Genomic DNA, 20,877 nt, shown 5'->3' with positions numbered 1-20,877 from the left:
ACTGCACCAAATACTCAGCTGTGAGGGCCGTCTACTACCAAAGACTCTCTGCCCACATCCCAGACTTCATATCTGCAGACGAGAAGAGGAAACTCTACATCCTACTGGGAGAAGAAGAGGCCACTGTGGAGATCGCTGCCCAATACGTGTCCAGCTGTCACCAAACAAGAGGAAGATGAGACTCCACGGACTGTTATACCACCAACCCCCCCCCCATACCCACCACTCACCCACCCGAACCCAACTCCCCCCCCCCACACTTTACTAGCTTTGGCAATGCCAAATATCTATTTGGACGTGCCAATAAAGCTTTTTTGATTTGATTTGATAGAGAGAGAGAGATAGGGATGGATAGAGATAGATAGATAGATAGATAGATAGATAGATAGATAGATAGATAGATAGATAGATAGATAGGAGATAGAAGATAGATAGATAGATAGGAGATATATAGATAGATAGATAGATAGATAGATAGATAGATAGATAGATAGGAGATCGATAGATAGAAAGATAGATAGATAGATAGATAGATAGGAGATAGATAGATAGGAGATCGATAGATAGATAGATAGATAGATAGATAGATAGATAGATAGATAGATAGGAGATAGATAGATAGGAGATAGATAGATAGATAGATAGATAGATAGATGATAGATAGATAGGAGATAGATAGATAGGAGATAGATAGATAGATAGATAGATAGATAGATAGATAGATAGATAGATAGATAGATAGGAGATAGATAGATGATAGATAGGAGATAGATAGATAGATAGATGGATAGATAGATAGATAGATAGATAGATAGATAGATAGATAGATAGATAGGAGATAGATAGATGATAGATAGGAGATAGATAGATGGATAGATAGATAGATAGATAGATAGATAGGAGATAGATACATGGATAGATAGATGATAGATAGATAGATAGATAGATAGATAGATAGGAAATAGATAGATGGATAGATAGATAGATAGATAGATAGATAGGAGATAGATAGATAGATAGATAGATAGATAGATAGATAGATAGGAGATAGATAGATGATAGATAGATAGATAGATAGATAGGAGATAGATAGATAGATAGATAGGAGATATATAGATAGATAGATAGATAGATAGATAGGAGATAGATAGATAGATAGATAGATAGATAGATAGATAGGAGATAGATAGATAGATAGATAGATAGATAGATAGATAGGAGATAGATAGATGATAGATAGATAGATAGATAGATAGGAGATAGATAGATAGATAGATAGATAGATAGATAGATAGATAGATAGATAGATAGGAGATATATAGATAGATAGATAGATAGATAGATAGATAGGAGATAGATAGATAGATAGATAGATAGATAGATAGGAGATAGATAGATAGATAGATAGATAGATAGATAGATAGATGATAGATAGGAGATAGATAGATAGATAGATAGATAGATAGATAGGAGATAGATAGATGGATAGATAGATAGATAGATAGATAGATAGATAGGAGATAGATAGATGATAGATAGATAGATAGATAGATAGATAGATAGGAGATAGATACATGGATAGATAGATGATAGATAGATAGATAGGAAATAGATAGATGGATAGATAGATAGATAGATAGATAGATAGATAGATAGAAGATAATGATAGACAGATATAACTAGACTGATATATAAGAATACATAGATACATCTCAGCCTGTTCTGCCAGTGACTTCTGATCTTGGACCCTAGCACTGAGGACAGTTGATGTCACTACTCTGTCTGTGACGTCACACTGCTGTCTGTATTACATAATGCCAGGCTACAAGGACATGGCGGCTTGTCTGTGCGGTGATGTGAGGATAATATCATTGTTGTCCTAGTTCACACTGTGCTGCACACGGATACATAAGCAGGCTGCTGTATGTTGGAGTGAGTGCAGACAGGGCATGCTGGGAGCTGTAGTCCTCGGAGCTGTGACCCCCCATGTCCTGGTGAGTGACGTCACCAGCAGCCGGGCGCCCCTGTGCTGAGGCTGGGGGAGGATGCAGTGGTCCAGGAGGTGGGAGGAGGGCGCTGTCAGTCAGGATGAGTGACTGCTGGCCTGTGGGGCACGTCTGCTAGAGCCAGCAGCGGCGCTGTATACCCTGCTGCTGCTGCTGCTGCTGCTGCTGGAGCTATTCCGGACACATCCAGGATGGAGGGGGCGGCCAGGTGAGCGGCTGCAGGCGGTGCAGGACCTTACCCCATGTGCACCCTGCTCTGCAGCCGTGAAGATGCCAGCTAGAAGCCCCCGGACACAGAGGTGGGTGTCGGGACGGACCGGCGTACTGCAGTGCAGCTCTCCCGCAGATGATGTCATCTCCAGCCAGTGCTGTGTATAGCTGGTGTATATACTGACAGTGCTGTGTACAGGCTGTATATAGCTGGTGTATATACTGGCAGTGCTGTGTACAGGCTGTATATAGCTGGTGTATATACTGGCAGTGCTGTGTACAGGCTGTATATAGCTGGTGTATATACTGGCAGTGCTGTGTACAGGCTGTATATAGCTGGTGTATATACTGGCAGTGCTGTGTACAGGCTGTATATAGCTGGTGTATATACTGGCAGTGCTGTGTGCAGGCTGTATATAGCTGGGTATAGTCACTGGCAGTGCTGTATATAGCTGGTGTATATACTGGCAGTGCTGTGTGCAGGCTGTATATAGCTGGTGTATATACTGGCAGTGCTGTGTACAGGCTGTATATAGCTGGTGTATATACTGGCAGTGCTGTGTGCAGGCTGTATATAGCTGGGTATAGTCACTGGCAGTGCTGTATATAGCTGGTGTATATACTGGCAGTGCTGTGTGCAGGCTGTATATAGCTGGTGTATATACTGGCAGTGCTGTGTGTAGGCTGCATATAGCTGGTGTATATACTGGCAGTGCTGTGTGCAGGCTGTATATAGCTTGGTATAGTCACTGGCAGTGCTGTGTGCAGGCTGTATATAGCTTGTGTAGTCACTGGCAGTGCTGTGTACAGGCTGTATATATCTGGGTATAGTCACTGGCAGTGCTGTGTGCAGGCTGTATATAGGTGGGTATAGTCACTGGCAGTGCTGTGTGCAGGCAGTATATAGCTGGGTATAGTCACTGGCAGTGCTGTGTGCAGGCTGTATATAGCTTGTGTAGTCACTGGCAGTGCTGTGTACAGGCTGTATATATCTGGGTATAGTCACTGGCAGTGCTGTGTGCAGGCTGTATATAGGTGGGTATAGTCACTGGCAGTACTGTGTGCAGGCAGTATATAGCTGAGTATAGTCACTGGCAGTGCTGTGTGCAGGCTGTATATAGCTGAGTATAGTCACTGGCAGTGCTGTGTGCAGGCTGTATATAGCTGGGTATAGTCACTGGCAGTGCTGTGTGCAGGCTGTATATAGCTGAGTATAGTCACTGGCAGTGCTGTGTGCAGGCTGTATATAGCTGAGTATAGTCACTGGCAGTGCTGTGTGCAGGCTGTATATAGCTGGGTATAGTCACTGGCAGTGCTGTGTGCAGGCTGTATATAGCTGAGTATAGTCACTGGCAGTGCTGTGTGCAGGCTGTATATATCTGGGTATAGTCACTGGCAGTGCTGTGTGCAGGCTGTATATAGCTGGTTATAGTCACTGGCAGTGCTGTGTGCAGGCTGTATATAGCTGGGTTTAGTCACTGGCTGTGTACAGGCTGTATATAGCTGGGTACAGTCACTGGCAGTGCTGTGTGCAGGCTGTATATATCTGGGTATAGTCACTGGCAGTGCTGTGTGCAGGCTGTATATAGCTGGGTATAGTCACTGGCAGTGCTGTGTGCAGGCTGTATATAGCTGGATATAGTCACTGGCAGTGCTGTGTGCAGGCTGTATATAGCTGGGTATTGTCACTGGTAGTGCTGTGTGCAGGTTGTATATAGCTGGGTATAGTCACTGGCAGTGCTGTGAGCAGGCTGTATATACCTGGGTATAGTCACTGGCAGTGCTGTGTGCAGGCTGTATATAGCTGGATATAGTCACTGGCAGTGCTGTGTGCAGGCTGTATATAGCTGGGTATAGTCACTGGCAGTGCTGTGAGCAGGCTGTATATACCTGGGTATAGTCACTGGCAGTACTGTGTGCAGGCTGTATATAGTTGAGTATAGTCACTGGCAGTGCTGTGTGCAGGCTGTATATACCTGGATATAGTCACTGGCAGTGCTGTGTGCAGGCTGTATATAGCTGGGTATTGTCACTGGTAGTGCTGTGTGCAGGTTGTATATAGCTGGGTATAGTCACTGGCAGTGCTGTGTACAGGCTGTATATAGCTTGTGTAGTCACTGGCAGTGCTGTGTATAGGCTGTATATATCTGGGTATAGTCACTGGCAGTGCTGTGTGCAGGCTGTATATAGCTGGGTATAGTCACTGGCAGTACTGTGTGCAGGCTGGGTATAGTCACTGGCAGTGCTTTGTGCAGGCTGTATATAGGTGGGTATAGTCACTGGCAGTGCTGTGTGCAGGCTGTATATACCTGGTATAGTCACTGGCAGTGCTGTGTGCAGGCTGTATATAACTGGTATAGTCACTGGCAGTACTGTGTGCAGGCTGTATATAGCTGGGTATAGTCACTGGCAGTGCTGTGTGCAGGCTGTATATACCTGGTATAGTCACTGGCAGTGCTGTGTTCAGGCTGTATATAACTGGTATAGTTACTGACAGTGCTGTGTGCAGGCTGTATATAGCTGGGTTTAGTCACTGGCAGTGCTGTGTGCAGGCTGTACATACCTGGTATAGTCACTGGCAGTGCTGTGTTCAGGCTGTATATAACTGGTATAGTCACTGGCAGTACTGTGTGCAGGCTGTATATAGCTGGGTATAGTTACTGACAGTGCTGTGTGCAGGCTGTATATAGCTGAGTATAGTCACTTTCAGTGCTGTGTACAGGCTGTATATAGCTGGGTATAGTCATTGGCAATGCTGTGTGCAGGCTGTATATAGCTGGGTATAGTCACTGGCAGTGCTGTGTGTAGGCTGTATAGCTGGCTATATAGTCACTGGCATTGCTGTGTGCGGGCTGTATATAACTGGGTATAGTCACTGACAGAGCTGTGTGCAGGCTGTATATAACTGGGTTTGGTCACTGGCAGTGCTGTGTGCAGGCTGTATATAGCTGAGTATAGTCACTGGCAGTGCTGTGTGCAGGCTGTATATAGCTGGGTATAGTCATTGGCAGTGCTGTGTGCAGGCTTTATATAGCTGGATATAGTCACTGGCAGTGCTGTGCGCAGGCTGTATTTAGCTGGGTATAGTCACTGGCAGTGCTGTGTGCAGGCAGTACATAGCTGGGTTTGGTCACTGACAGTGCTATGTGCAAACTGTATATAGCTGGGTATAGTCACTGGCAGTGCTGTGTGCAGGCTGTATATACCTGGTATAGTCACTGGCAGTGCTGTGTGCAGGCTGTATATACCTCGTATAGTCACTGGCAGTGCTGTGTGCAGGCTGTATATACCTCGTATAGTCACTGGCAGTGCTGTGTACAGGCTGTATATACCTGGTATAGTCACTGGCAGTGCTGTGTGCAGGCTGTATATAACTGGTATAGTCACTGGCAGTACTGTGTGCAGGCTGTATATAGCTGGGTAGTTACTGACAGTGCTGTGTGCAGACTGTATATACCTCGTATAGTCACTGGCAGTGCTGTGTGCAGGCTGTATATACCTGGTATAGTCACTGGCAGTGCTGTGTGCAGGCTGTATATAACTGGTATAGTCACTGGCAGTACTGTGTGCAGGCTGTATATAGCTGGGTATAGTTACTGACAGTGCTGTGTGCAGGCTGTATATACCTCGTATAGTCACTGGCAGTGCTGTGTGCAGGCTGTATATAGCTGGGTATAGTCACTGGCAGTGTTGTGTGCAGGCTGTATATAGCTGGGTATAATTATTGGCAGTGCCATGTGCAGACTGTATGTAGCTTGCTATAGTCACTGGCAGTGCTGTGTGCAGGCTGTATATAACTGGGTATAGTCACTGGCAGTGCTGTGTTCAGGCTGTATATAACTGGTATAGTCACTGGCAGTACTGTGTGCAGGCTGTATATAGCTGGGTATAGTTACTGACAGTGCTGTGTGCAGGCTGTATATAGCTGAGTATAGTCACTTTCAGTGCTGTGTACAGGCTGTATATAGCTGGGTATAGTCATTGGCAATGCTGTGTGCAGGCTGTATATAGCTGGGTATAGTCACTGGCAGTGCTGTGTACAGGCTGTATATAGCTGGGTATAGTCATTGGCAATGCTGTGTGCAGGCTGTATATAGCTGGGTATAGTCACTGGCAGTGCTGTGTGTAGGCTGTATAGCTGGCTATATAGTCACTGGCATTGCTGTGTGCGGGCTGTATATAACTGGGTATAGTCACTGACAGAGCTGTGTGCAGGCTGTATATAACTGGGTTTGGTCACTGGCAGTGCTGTGTGCAGGCTGTATATAGCTGAGTATAGTCACTGGCAGTGCTGTGTGCAGGCTTTATATAGCTGGGTATAGTCATTGGCAGTGCTGTGTGCAGGCTTTATATAGCTGGATATAGTCACTGGCAGTGCTGTGCGCAGGCTGTATTTAGCTGGGTATAGTCACTGGCAGTGCTGTGTGCAGGCAGTACATAGCTGGGTTTGGTCACTGACAGTGCTATGTGCAAACTGTATATAGCTGGGTATAGTCACTGGCAGTGCTGTGTGCAGGCTGTATATACCTGGTATAGTCACTGGCAGTGCTGTGTGCAGGCTGTATATACCTCGTATAGTCACTGGCAGTGCTGTGTGCAGGCTGTATATACCTCGTATAGTCACTGGCAGTGCTGTGTACAGGCTGTATATACCTGGTATAGTCACTGGCAGTGCTGTGTGCAGGCTGTATATAACTGGTATAGTCACTGGCAGTACTGTGTGCAGGCTGTATATAGCTGGGTAGTTACTGACAGTGCTGTGTGCAGACTGTATATACCTCGTATAGTCACTGGCAGTGCTGTGTGCAGGCTGTATATACCTGGTATAGTCACTGGCAGTACTGTGTGCAGGCTGTATATAGCTGGGTATAGTTACTGACAGTGCTGTGTGCAGGCTGTATATACCTCGTATAGTCACTGGCAGTGCTGTGTGCAGGCTGTATATAGCTGGGTATAGTCACTGGCAGTGTTGTGTGCAGGCTGTATATAGCTGGGTATAATCATTGGCAGTGCCATGTGCAGACTGTATGTAGCTTGCTATAGTCACTGGCAGTGCTGTGTGCAGGCTGTATATAACTGGTATAGTCACTGGCAGTGCTGTGTGCAGGCTGTATATAGCTGGTAGAGTCACTGGCAGTGCTGTGTGCAGGCTGTATATAGCTGAGTATAGTCACTTTCAGTGCTGTGTGCAGGCTGTATATAGCTGGGTATAGTCACTGGCAGTGCTGTGTGCAGGCTGTATATAGCTGGGTATAGTCACTGCCAGTGCTGTGTGTAGGCTGTATAGCTGGCTATATAGTCACTGGCATTGCTGTGTGCAGGCTGTATATAACTGGGTTTGGTCACTGGCAGTGCTGTGTGCAGGCTGTATATAGCTGAGTATAGTCACTGGCAGTGCTGTGTGCAGGCTGTATATAGCTGGGTATAGTCATTGGCAGTGCTGTGTGCAGGCTTTATATAGCTGGATATAGTCACTGGCAGTGCTGTGCGCAGGCTGTATTTAGCTGGGTATAGTCACTGGCAGTGCTGTGTGCAGGCAGTACATAGCTGGGTTTGGTCACTGACAGTGCTATGTGCAAACTGTATATAGCTGGGTATAGTCACTGGCAGTGCTGTGTGCAGGCATTATATAGCTGGGTATAGTCACTGGCAGTGCAGTGTGCAGGCAGTACATAGCTGGGTTTGGTCACTGACAGTGCTATGTGCAAACTGTATATAGCTGGGTATAGTCACTGGCAGTGCTGTGTGCAGGCATTATATAGCTGGGTATAGTCACTGGCAGTGCAGTGTGCAGGCAGTACATAGCTGGGTTTGGTCACTGACAGTGCTATGTGCAAACTGTATGTAGCTGGGTATAGTCACTGGCAGTGCTGTGTGCAGGCTGTATAGCTGGGTATAGTCACTGGCAGTGCTGTGTGCAGGCTGTATATAGCTGGGTATAGTAATTGGCAGTGCTGTGTGCAGGCTTTATATAGCTGGATATAGTCACTGGCAGTGCTGTGCGCAGGCTGTATAGCTGGGTATAGTCACTGGCATTGCTTTGTGCGGGCTGTATATAGCTGGGTATAGTCACTGGCAGTGCTGTGTGCAGGCTGTGTATAGCTGGGAATAGTCACTGGCAGTGCTGTGTGCAGGCTGTATATACCTGGGTATAGTCATTGGTAGTGCTATGTGCAGGCTGTATATAGCTGGGTGTCGACACTGGCAGTGCTGTGTGCAGGCTGTATATAGCTGGGTATAGTCACTGGCAGTGCTGTGTGCAGGCTGTATAGTTGGGTATAGTCACTGGCATTGCTTTGTGCGGGCTGTATATAGCTGGGTATAGTCACTGGCAGTGCTGTGTGCAGGCTGTATATAGCTGGGTGTCGACACTGGCAGTGCTGTGTGCAGGCTGTATATACCTGGGTATAGTCACTGGCAGTGCTGTGTGCAGGCTGTATATAGCTGGGTATAGTCACTGGCAGTGCTGTGTGCAGGCTGTATATAGCTTGTTTAGTCTCTGGCAGTGCTGTGTGCAGGCTGTATATATCTTGTGTAGTTACTGGCAGTGCTGTGTGCAGGCTGTATATAGCTTGTGCAGTCACTGGCAGTGCTGTGTACAGGCTGTATAGCTGATATATCCACTGCCATTTCTGTGTGCGGGCTGTATATAGCTGGGTATAGTCACTGGCAGTGCTGTGTGCACTGCAGGCAGTATATGGCTGGCTTTAGTCACTGGCAGTGCTGTGTGCAGGCTGTATATAGCTGGGTATAGTCACTGGCAGTGCCATGTGCAGACTGTATGTAGCTTGGTATAGTCACTGGCAGTGCTGTGTGCAGGCTGTATATAGCTGGGTATAGTCACTGGCAGTGCTGTGTGCAGGCTGTATATACCTGGGTATAGTCACTGGCAGTGCTGTGTGCAGGCTGTATATAGCTGGGTATAGTCACTGGCAGTGCTGTGTGCAGGCTGTATATAGCTTGTTTAGTCTCTGGCAGTGCTGTGTGCAGGCTGTATATATCTTGTGTAGTTACTGGCAGTGCTGTGTGCAGGCTGTATATAGCTTGTGCAGTCACTGGCAGTGCTGTGTACAGGCTGTATAGCTGATATATCCACTGCCATTTCTGTGTGCGGGCTGTATATAGCTGGGTATAGTCACTGGCAGTGCTGTGTGCACTGCAGGCAGTATATGGCTGGCTTTAGTCACTGGCAGTGCTGTGTGCAGGCTGTATATAGCTGGGTATAGTCACTGGCAGTGCCATGTGCAGACTGTATGTAGCTTGGTATAGTCACTGGCAGTGCTGTGTGCAGGCTGTATATAGCTGGGTATAGTCACTGGCAGTGCTGTGTGCAGGCTGTATAGCTGATATAGTCACAGCCAGTGCTGTGTTCAGGCTGTATAGCTGGGTATAGTCACTGGCATTGCTTTGTGCGGGCTGTATATAGCTGGGTATTGTCACTGGCAGTGCTGTGTGCAGGCAGTATATAGCTGGGAATAGTCACTGGCAGTGCTGTGTGCAGGCTGTATATACCTGGGTATAGTCATTGGTATTGCTATGTGCAGGCTGTATATAGCTGGGTGTCGACACTGGCAGTGCTGTGTGCAGGCTGTATGTAGCTGGGTATAGTCACTGGCAGTGCTGTGTGCAGGCTGTATATAGCTGGGTATAGTCACTGGCAGTGCTGTGTGCAGGCTGTATATAGCTTGTTTAGTCTCTGGCAGTGCTGTGTGCAGGCTGTATATGTCTTGTGTAGTCACTGGCAGTGCTGTGTGCAGGCTGTATATAGCTTGTGCAGTCACTGGCAGTGCTGTGTACAGGCTGTATAGCTGATATATCCACTGCCTTTTTTGTGTGCGGGCTGTATATAGCTGGGTATAGCTGGGTATAGTCACTGGCAGTGCTGTGTGCACTGCAGGCAGTATATGGCTGGCTATAGTCACTGGCAGTGCTGTGTGCAGGCTGTATATAGCTGGGTATAGTCACTGGCAGTGCCATGTGCAGACTGTATGTAGCTTGGTATAGTCACTGGCAGTGCTTTGTGCAGGCTGTATATAGCTGAGTATAGTCACTGGCAGTGCTTTGTGCAGGCTGTATATAGCTGGGTATTGTCACTGGCAGTGCTGTGTGCAGGCAGTATATAGCTGGGTATAGTCACTGGCAGTGCTGTGTGCAGGCTGTATATCGCTGGGTTTGGTCACTGGCATTGCTTTGTGCGGGCTGTATATAGCTGGGTATTGTCACTGGCAGTGCTGTGTGCAGGCAGTATATAGCTGGGTATAGTCACTGGCAGTGCTGTGTGCAGGCTGTATATCGCTGGGTTTGGTCACTGACAGTGCTATGTGCAAACTGTATCTAGCTGGGTATAGTCACTGGCATTGCTTTGTGCGGGCTGTATATAGCTGGGTATAGTCACTGGCAGTGCTGTGTGCAGGCAGTATATAGCTGGGTATAGTCACTGGCAGTGCTGTGTGCAGGCTGTATATCGCTGGGTTTGGTCACTGGCATTGCTTTGTGCGGGCTGTATATAGCTGGGTATAGTCACTGGCAGTGCTGTGTGCAGGCTGTATATCGCTGGGTTTTGTCACTGACAGTGCTATGTGCAAACTGTATCTTGCTGGGTATAGTCACTGGCAGTGCTGTGTGCAGGCTGTATATAGCTGAGGTTACTCACTGGGAGTGTCATTGTATAGATGAGGTTACTCACTGGTAGTGTCCTGCTATACATAAGCTTACTCACTGGTAGTGTCATGGTATAGAGGAACTTACTCACTGGTTGTGTCCCGGTATAGATGAGGTTACTCCCTGATATATCCTGGTATACATGAGGTTACTCACTGGTAGTGTCCTGTTATATATGAACTAACTCATGGTAGTGCTCTGGTATAGGTGAACTTACTCACTGGTAGTGACCTGGTATAGATGAAGTTACTCTCTGGTAGTGCCCTGGTATAGATGAAGTTACTCTCTGGTAGTGCCCTGGTATAGATGAAGTTACTCTCTGGTAGTGCCCTGGTATAGATGAGCTTACTCACTGGTAGTGTCCTGGTATAGATGAAGTTACTCTCTGGTAGTGCCCTGGTATAGATGAGCTTACTCACTGGTAGTGTCCTGGTATAGATGAAGTTACTCTCTGGTAGTGCCCTGGTATAGATGAGCTTACTCACTGGTAGTGTCCTGGTATGGATGAACTTATACACTGGTAGTGCCCTGGTATAGATGAGGTTACTCACTGGTAGTGCCCTTGTATAGATGAGCTTATACACTGGTATTCCCCTGGAATAGATGAGCTTATACACTGGTAGTGTCCTGGTATAGATGAGCTTACTCAGTGATAGTGTCCTGGTATAGATGAGCTTAATCATTGGTAGTGCCCTGGTATATATGAGCTTACTCACTGGTAGTGTCCTGGTATAGATGAGCTTACTCACTGTAATGCCCTGGTATAGATGAGTTTACTCAATGGTAGTGCCGTGGTATAGATGAGTTTACTCACTGGTAGTGTCCTGGTATAGATGAGCTTACTCACTGGTAGTGTCCTGGTATAGATGAGCTTACTCACTGTTAGTGTCCTGGTATAGATGAGCTTACTCACTGGTAGTGTCCTGGTATAGATGAGCTTACTCACTGTTAATGTCATGGTATAGATTAGATTCAAACAAATCACTGCTACAACCAAAACATATAAAGAGTATGAACCATGAAAAAATGATGCACAGAACAAACCTTGGACCAATAGGCAATGAATATGAAAAAAATTGTACAAAATTCTAGCATCATAAAAAATTTAAATAAAACTTTTAATTTATGTTAGTAACAAGACAATAAAATTTCCAAATAACAATGACCTGAGTGACAACGATAAGACAGAGTAAATTAGTTTACACTTTTAGGGTAGGAGTGTTCAACCCCTTATTCATAGCAATAAGTAAGCGGGTGAACATGCCTACCACGAAACGCGTAGGCATGTTTATTGTCTTTTTTATTAACTTTAATTAAAAGTTATATTTTAATTTTTTATGATGGTGGAATTATATGCCATTTTTTTCATATACTGCATATGAGGTTACTCACTGGTAGTGCCCTGGTATAGGTGAGGTTACTCACTGGTAGTGCCCTGGTATAGATGAGGTTACTCACTGGTAGTGCCCTAGTATAGATGAGGTTACTCACTGGTAGTGCCCTGGTATAGATGAGGTTAGTCACTGGTAGTGCCCTGGTATAGGTGAGGTTACTCACTGGTAGTGCCCTGGTATAGATGAGGTTACTCACTGGTAGTGCCCTGGTATAGATGAGGTTAGTCACTGGTAGTGCCCTGGTATAGGTGAGGTTACTCACTGGTAGTGCCCTGGTATAGATGAGGTTACTCACTGGTAGTGCCCTGGTATAGGTGAGGTTACTCACTGGTAGTGCCCTGGTATAGGTGAGGTTACTCACTGGTAGTGCCCTGGTATAGATGAGGTTACTCACTGGTAGTGCCCTGGTATAGATGAGGTTACTCACTGGTAGTGCCCTAGTATAAATGAGGTTACTCACTGGTAGTGCCCTGCTATAGATAAGGTTACTTACTGTTAGTGCTGTGTACATAGACTTACTCACTGGTAGTATCCTGGTATAGATGAGCTTACTCACTGTTATTGTGATAGTGTCCTGGTATAGATGAGGTTACTCACTGGTAGTGCCCTGGTATAGATGAGCTTATACATCGGTATTGCCCTGGTATAGATGAGCTTATACACTGGTATTGCCCTGGTATAGATGAGGTTACTCACTGGTAGTGCCCTATTATAGATGAGGTTACTGACTGGTAGTGCCCTGTTATAGATGAGCTTATACACTGGTAGTGTCCTGGTATAGATTAGCTTATTCACTGGTAGTGCTCTGGCATAGATGAGCTTATACACTGGTAGTGCCCTGGTATAGATGAGCTTATACACTGGTAGTGCCCTGGTATAGATGAGGTTACTCACTGGTACTGCCCTGGTATAGATGAGGTTATACACTGGTAGTGCCCTGGTATAGATGAGCTTATTCACTGGTAGTGCCCTGGTATAGATGAGCTTATACACTGGTAGTGCCCTGGTATAGTTGAGCTTACTCAATGGTAGTGTCCTGGTATAGATGAGCTTATACACTGGTAGTGCCCTGGTATAGTTGAGCTTACTCAATGGTAGTGTCCTGGTATAGATGAGCTTATACACTGGTAGTGTCCTGGTATAGATTAGCTTATTCACTGGTAGTGCTCTGGCATAGATGAGCTTATACACTGGTAGTGCCCTGGTATAGATGAGCTTATACACTGGTAGTGCCCTGGTATAGATGAGGTTACTCACTGGTACTGCCCTGGTATAGATGAGGTTATACACTGGTAGTGCCCTGGTATAGATGAGCTTATTCACTGGTAGTTCCCTGGTATAGATGAGCTTACTCAATGGTAGTGTCCTGGTGTGCGCCCTGTTATGACTTCCGGGAAGATATTTAGAGGCAATATTATTTTTGCCATATCATATACAGGGAGAAACTGAGATGCAGCGATATGGGAGCACTATTTATAGGCAGGCAGTGCTATTTCTGTCTACATCAAGGAAAACTAGTGCTTTCTGCAGCTCCCCGTGTACAGGAAAGCAGTACTATCTGTGCCTTCTTGATTTACGGGGAGGTAATGAACTTCTTTATTTACGGGGAGGTTTATATATATCATTTTGAGGGAAGACTGGGTGTTTGTATTATCTGTTAGTACAAATGCTAGAAGCAGAAACAAAAAGGCAGTACTATCTGTGCCTGCGCAATTCACTAGGAGGCAGCAGTGTCTGTGCCGATATTGTATTAAAAGCAAAGCAAGGTATATGTGTCTCTGTAGAGGTGACCACCACGTGGTCACCTGGTTGTTGCTATAGGTTTTATACTGTAGTGGTTCTTTGTTAGGTTTTCCCTCATAAAAAGGTCCCTCTGTAATATAGTGCATGGGGGATATACACATAGTATGGGCAGTATGCAAACATTGGGATTCTGAGATCAGGTGGTACCAGGGGGCCGTGAATATCAATATGCACAAGCCATACAACACCGAGGAGTCCAACAACACATTCAGCTCTGCTACATCTGCACTAGAATAGATATTGTAGTTGCTGACTGACTCATAGCTCAGCAATACTCGGGCTGTGTGTCCTGTGAGATGACAGTCTTGACCTGAATTTGTCTCTCAGAATTATCGCCGTCGCGTAGACTAGGTGAGCGCTGTATACTCAGGGCCCCCGTACTCATAGGCCCCTGCACAGTCCAGCAGGATGGCGCCTCTTATACCGCTAGAATAAAATGATTTGCATTTTGCCGTGATGTTTCTTTGCCTGTTGTACTCCCAGGGGCCCCGGCTGACCTGTTTCAGCGCTTTCTTTGACATTGTGTAATGTTTTGCTATATTAAGTACTAGAGAATAGGAAATGATTATGACTCCTTAACCATTTCACTGCTGCATGTCCTCTCTTATAATATTTTAATGTATTTTGCTTTATTTTACTAAGAAAGTAGAAATTGCTTCAGTCTACAATCAGGTATTAGATTGTAATACGGAAATATGTAGGGGATAGGTAGCTACAATGCCACGTCTACTATGATCAGCATCACAAGCCGGCTACACAGAGTATAAACACAATATACTCCAGAGCTGTGCTCACTATTCTGCTGGTGCAGTCACTGTGTACATACATTACATTACTTATCCTGTATTATACTCCAGAGCTGCGCTCACTATTCTGCTGGTACAGTCACTGTGTACATACATTACATTACTTATCCTGTATTATACTCCAGAGCTGCGCTCACTATTCTGCTGGTACAGTCACTGTGTACATACATTACTTATCCTGTACCGATCCTGAGTTACATCCTGTATTATACTCCAGAGCTGCGCTCACTATTCTGCTGGTGCAGTCACTGTGTACGTACATTACATTACTTATCCTGTATTATACTCCAGAGCTGCGCTCACTATTCTGCTGGTACAGTCACTGTGTACATTTACATTACTTATCCTGTACTGATCCTGAGTTACATCCTATATTATACTCCAGAGCTGCGTTCACTATTCTGCTGGTACAGTCACTGTGTACATACATTACATTACATTACTTATCCTGTATTATACTCCAGAGCTGCGCTCACTATTCTGCTGGTGCAGTCACTGTGTACATACATTACATTACTTATCCTGTATTATACTCCAGAGCTGCGCTCACTATTCTGCTGGTACAGTCACTGTGTACATACATTACATTACTTATCCTGTACTGATCCTGAGTTACATCCTATATTATACTCCAGAGCTGCGTTCACTATTCTGCTGGTACAGTCACTGTGTACATACATTACATTACTTATCCTGTACTGATCCTGAGTTACATCCTGTATTATACTCCAGAGCTGCGCTCACTATTCTGCTGGTACAGTCACTGTGTACATACATTACATTACTTATCCTGTACTGATCCTGAGTTACATCCTGTATTATACCCCAGAGCTGCGCTCACTATTCTGCTGGTGAGGTCACTGTGTACATACATTACATTACTTATCCTGTACTGATCCTGAGTTACATCCTGTATTATACTCCAGAGCTGCACTCACTATTTTGTTTATACAGTCATGTATGAGCTTGGCCCATTTTGGCTAGACCAGGGGGACCCCCTCTTTGACATTCATATCCCCTAACAGGAGATCAGCTCGGGGGCTTTTTATGAGACAATCTTTTCAAAGGTGAAGTTCCTCAACATGTAACTGATAATATAGGGGGCAGATAGCGCACCCTCCATTGCGGCAGATCATAGGGTAGGTCTGGTCTGGGCTCAGCATATATCCGGGACTGGTGTGTGGTCTGTATAAATATGGGTCTGTATCTTTATTTAGGGTCCATTGTGTGATCTGTCCCTTATTGCAGTGAGGGCGACCTGCGTACTTGTAGTCACGTCCCGCTTATGGTGTCTTACGTCGCCCCATTTCCCCCCATTATGTACTGTACAGATCTGTAGGTATATACGGTATTAATACTTTCTTGCTGGATATATATATTGTATAATATGAGATGATTCATCCTTGAGGTGCGTTGCGTGTAGGCCCAAATAGGGTACGTATAATGGTCTGCTTAGCAACCATGTAGATAGTAGGTATGGATCCAGCCAGGCTCTGACTAACCCAACACAAAGTGCATTAAATGAGTCTTACTAGAGATGGCGCCATCTTTGGCACCATGCTGAAGCCAATGACACAATGGGGGCATGTATTAAAGGGTTTTTTTTTGGAAGCAACCTATTGATGACCTATGCTTAGGATACTGTAGGTCATCTGTATGTGATGGGCGAGGGTCCGATACCCCTTCTGTATCCCCGGTCAGTGATTGGACGTGCATTCATCACATGGCCTGTGGCAGCTCAGTCCTATTCAAATGAATTGGGCTGAGCTGCAGTACCAAGCACAGCCAGTATACGATGTAAGGCGCCGCGCTTGGTATTCAGTGAAGAGGACGCAACGCTCACCAAAACGCTCCAGTCTCTTCAGCCACCTGAGCCCCTGATGTTGGGCCCCTACCAACCTAGGTGGGGCTTTATATACTGCAACACTGTCCCATTGAAGTCAAATCAAATCAAAAAATGCTTTATTGGCACGTCCGAATAGGTATTTGGCATTGCCAAAGCTAGTAAAGTGAGCGGTGGGGGGGGGGGGAGTTGGGTTGGGTGGGTGTGGGGGGGGGGTGGTTTGGGTTATAACAGTCCATGGAGTCTCATCTTTCTCTTCGTTGGTGACCGCTATATGGGGGGGTGGGGTTGGAGGTGGGGGGGGGTGTATTGGGATAAATATAACAGTCCGTGGAGTCTCATCTTCCTCTTAGTTGGTGACAGCTGGACACGTATTGGGCAGTGATCTCCACAGTGGCCTCTTCTTCTCCCAGTAGGATGTAGAGTTTCCTCTTCTCGTCTGGGATGTGGGCAGAGAGTCTTTGGTAGTAGACGGCCCTCACAGCTGAGTATTTGGTGCAGTGTAGCAGGAAGTGGGTCTGGTCTTCTAGGGCCCACTGGTCACAGTGCTGGCACAGTCTCTTCTCCCGTGGCTTGTACGTCTGCCTGTATCGCCCCGTCTCTATCTCTAGGTTGTGGGCGCTCAGTCTGTATCGGCTCAGGGTCTGTCTGTGTTTGGGGTGGCGTATTCTCTCCAGGTAGGTGGCCATGGTGTAGTCCCTTTGCAGGGATTGGTACATGGTGAGTTTCTTGGAGTTATTTATTTCGTTTCTCCATTCTTCAATGTACCGCTCTCTGTTTGCCTCTGTGGTCGCCTTTATTTCGGCCTTGGTTATCATCTGTTGGTGTTTTTGGTTTGGTGGTTGGCTGTTGTTTGGTTGGTGAATGTCTGGTTTGCTCAGGTGGCTTAGCCATGCTTGGTGGTGGTAGGAGTCAGGCTTGCTCCCTTGGATGTGTGCCTGGAAAGCTAGCGCCCTCTTCTGTATGGTGAGCCATAGGGGGAGTCTGCCTAGCTCTGCCCTGCAGGCCATGTTGGTGAAGTCTGTGGAGAAACTATTTTGGGGGCCAAGCTGTGCCGGGACCCCTGCAGAATATCAGCATAGGCCATCAATAATAGAACATGGAGAACCCCTTTAACTTATCGCTGTGCTTGGTCCTCCAGAAATAGACACTCTTTGTCGCTGTCCTTTGCACCAGCTAATTCATTTTGGTTAGAAATGTCGGACCCCCAAAAGTGCCTTAAAGGGGATGTCCAGACTTAATTTTTTTATGGCCTATCTTGGTGATAACTGATCTGTAGGAGACAATACCCAGCCCCTGGACTGATCAGCTGTATGGAGCCACTTCCAGTGCCTGTCATGTACACAATACAGGGCAGAAAGCAGAAATCTCATTGAAGTCAGTGGGCGCTGAGCTGCAATGATGGTGCCCGACTGCTATACAGTGGACAGAGCCTTCTGTATTGTGTACCTGACAGGCACAGTAAGCAGCTGCATTTGGCTGATCGGTCCAGGAGTTGGCTGTTGGACCCCTACCGATCAGGCATTTATGGCCCATCCTCCGGGCAACCCTTTTACTAGAGTGCCCTGGGTACAGCCAACTCTATTGGGGGGTAACGAGATATGGGCACCAAAATTCTTCCGTTCCAGAAGGGGGTCCCCCGCACCATGTCTGGGGCTCTGTCCGTTACTATATCCCATGTGGTTCCATGCCATTATTTTGCATTAATGCACCTTCTAAGGAGAAATCGCCCCCATCTCGGATCCCTCCTCTTGTTGGATGACAACCAATCTAATCCAGGACATCTAGGATGGGTTTGGGAACCGCATGTAAATTTTTCGATGATAGATACGCATCGGGGCATTGTCCTCTAGGACTAGACTTCTCCTTCGGGCTGGCACACAAGGTGTTAATGGTTCCATTCCTGGAGATTTCTGATGCAGAACTCATTATCTTGAGATAAGCTCCAGCAGATGTTTATTGCCGGCAGTGCAGGAGTATAAACCGGAGACGCTTCACTGGACAGAGAGGCTCCTACTTAGCGACAATGACTTGAAGGCGCTGGGTCCAGGTTGTGCCGCGTCCAGAATCGTCTTATTCTGACTCAGATAGATTTAGGGGTATCCTGGCATATGAGGCAACGTCTTCCAGGAGCCCCTCCATGATCTGACCCTGGGCTTCGCAGAATCCTAGTTCGTAAGTCTCATAAGAGACACCCAACCATCTCCAGAAATGTAATGAGAGTCTGCCACCTCCTCCAAGTATATTCCACCGTCACCAGGCACATTACACTGATATAGACCATATTAGAGATGAGCAAACTGGATCCAACCCGAATTTTCCAAACGTTTGTGTTTATGGGGTTTGTCACCCTTAGATTGGAAGAGAAATTATTATATGGTCTCCTTGGTCCTCTACTGGCCCATATCACACGGGGCACGCCAGGCGTCATGATGCTTGGCAAGCCTCATGGGATTAGGACTCAGCGGTGGCCCCAGGTCAGAAGAAGACCGCGAGAGAGTGCCGGACACCACGAGGAGGCCAAAGGGAAGGTGAGTATAAATGATGTTTAACACCTCCCCTGGGCCTCCAGCTGTTATACTCTGGGATCTGAAGATACCCCAGTGGCCTCATTTACCCCTTCGCTGCTCAGGCCCGTGACTTATCCACACCCAATCATTGTATATATTATCTATCTATCTATCTATCTATCTATCTATCTATCTATCTATCTCCTATCTATCTATCTATCTATCTATCTCCTATCTATCTATCTATCTATCTATCTATCTATCTCCTATCTATCTATCTATCTATCTATCTATCTATCTATCTCCTACCTATCTATCTATCTATCTATCTATCTATCTATCTCCTATCTATCTATCCATCTATCTATCTATCTATCTCCTATCTATCTATCTATCTATCTATCTATCTCCTATCTATCTCCTATCTATCTATCTATCTATCTATCTATCTATCTATCTATCTATCTCCTATCTATCTATCTATCTATCTATCTCCTATCTATCTATCTATCTATCTATCTATCTATCGATCACCTTCGTCTTTGGTGATGACCACATTACATAATTTTCTGCAAAAATTGATAGTTTACTGTGTAAATCTTCTGTAAGATGATTTAGAAATACTGTATATTACGGAAAAAGTTAGATAGATAGATAGATAGATAGGAGATAAATAGATAGATAGATAAATAGATGATAGCTAGCTAGATAGGAGATAGATAGATAGATAGCTAGCTAGATAGGAGATAGATAGATAGATAGATAGATAGATAGATAGGAGATAGATAGATAGATAGATAGATAGATAGATAGGAGATAGATAGATTAATAGATAGATAGATTAATAGATAGATACATAGATTGGAGATAGATGATAGATAGATAGATAGATAGATAGATAGATAGATAGATAGGAGATAGATAGATAGATAGATAGATAGATAGTAGATAGATAGATGATAGACAGACAGACAGATAGATAGATAGTAAGTAGATAGATAGATAGATAGATAGATGATAGACAGACAGATAGATAGATAGATAGATAGATAGATAGATAGATAGATAGATAGATAGGAGTGCATGTTCCTTGGTCCTCCGGTTTCCCTATATGATATGACATAGATTGTATTCCTGTTTTCGCCGTCGGTACGGGGCTTTGCTCGCGAATTCCCAGGCTCCATAATTAGATGATCATTTTTGTTCATCATAAGAAAATAATAGAAATTTCTTGGCATGTGAGCTGGCACGGCGCTGCACAGAAGCCTCTACACCCACCTATCAGCCTACTCGGGCAGTCAGCCCAACTGAACATTCAGTCCTACACAGCGACGTGACTCAGTGCTGAAGACAACACACCACTACACACACACACACACACACACACACACACACACACACACACGTATGAAGAGTGGATGGTAGGGAAGCCGCAGTCAATGCTCGCTCCGTATGATCCCAGGGAAGGCTCGGCTATGCTGCAGTACTGGGGACGGATAAGCCTTGTGCAGCCATCACACAGCATGGGGACTGAGGATTGAGAGGGCCCTGCAACATGATATGAGAAGACAATCTGCAAAGGTAAGAGGAGGGGACGCAGCAGGCTCCAGCTAATCACAGCCCGTCCTCACCTGCTCATACAGC

At 45.7% G+C, this 20,877-nt stretch overlaps 1 protein-coding gene across 2 annotated transcripts in view; it reads left to right on the top strand.

Annotated features, from left to right (window-relative positions):
• The first annotated feature begins 2,202 nt into the window (after positions 1 to 2,202).
• Positions 2,203 to 20,877, top strand: part of LZTS3 (leucine zipper tumor suppressor family member 3) — a 94,253-nt gene continuing 75,578 nt past the window's right edge. The window contains exon 1 of one of the 2 annotated variants that reach the window (XM_075261764.1): positions 2,203 to 2,305. The gene's annotated coding sequence lies outside the window, so the exon portion shown is untranslated. Of the gene's footprint in view, positions 2,306 to 20,521; positions 20,815 to 20,877 lie in introns of those variants that run through there. The other variant, XM_075261763.1, reaches the window with a different exon arrangement.

This window comes from Leptodactylus fuscus, chromosome 1, assembly GCF_031893055.1.
Source record: "Leptodactylus fuscus isolate aLepFus1 chromosome 1, aLepFus1.hap2, whole genome shotgun sequence".
In the NCBI taxonomy this organism is placed as follows: Eukaryota; Metazoa; Chordata; class Amphibia; order Anura; family Leptodactylidae; genus Leptodactylus; species Leptodactylus fuscus.
This window is presented reverse-complemented; position numbering and strand designations above follow the sequence as displayed.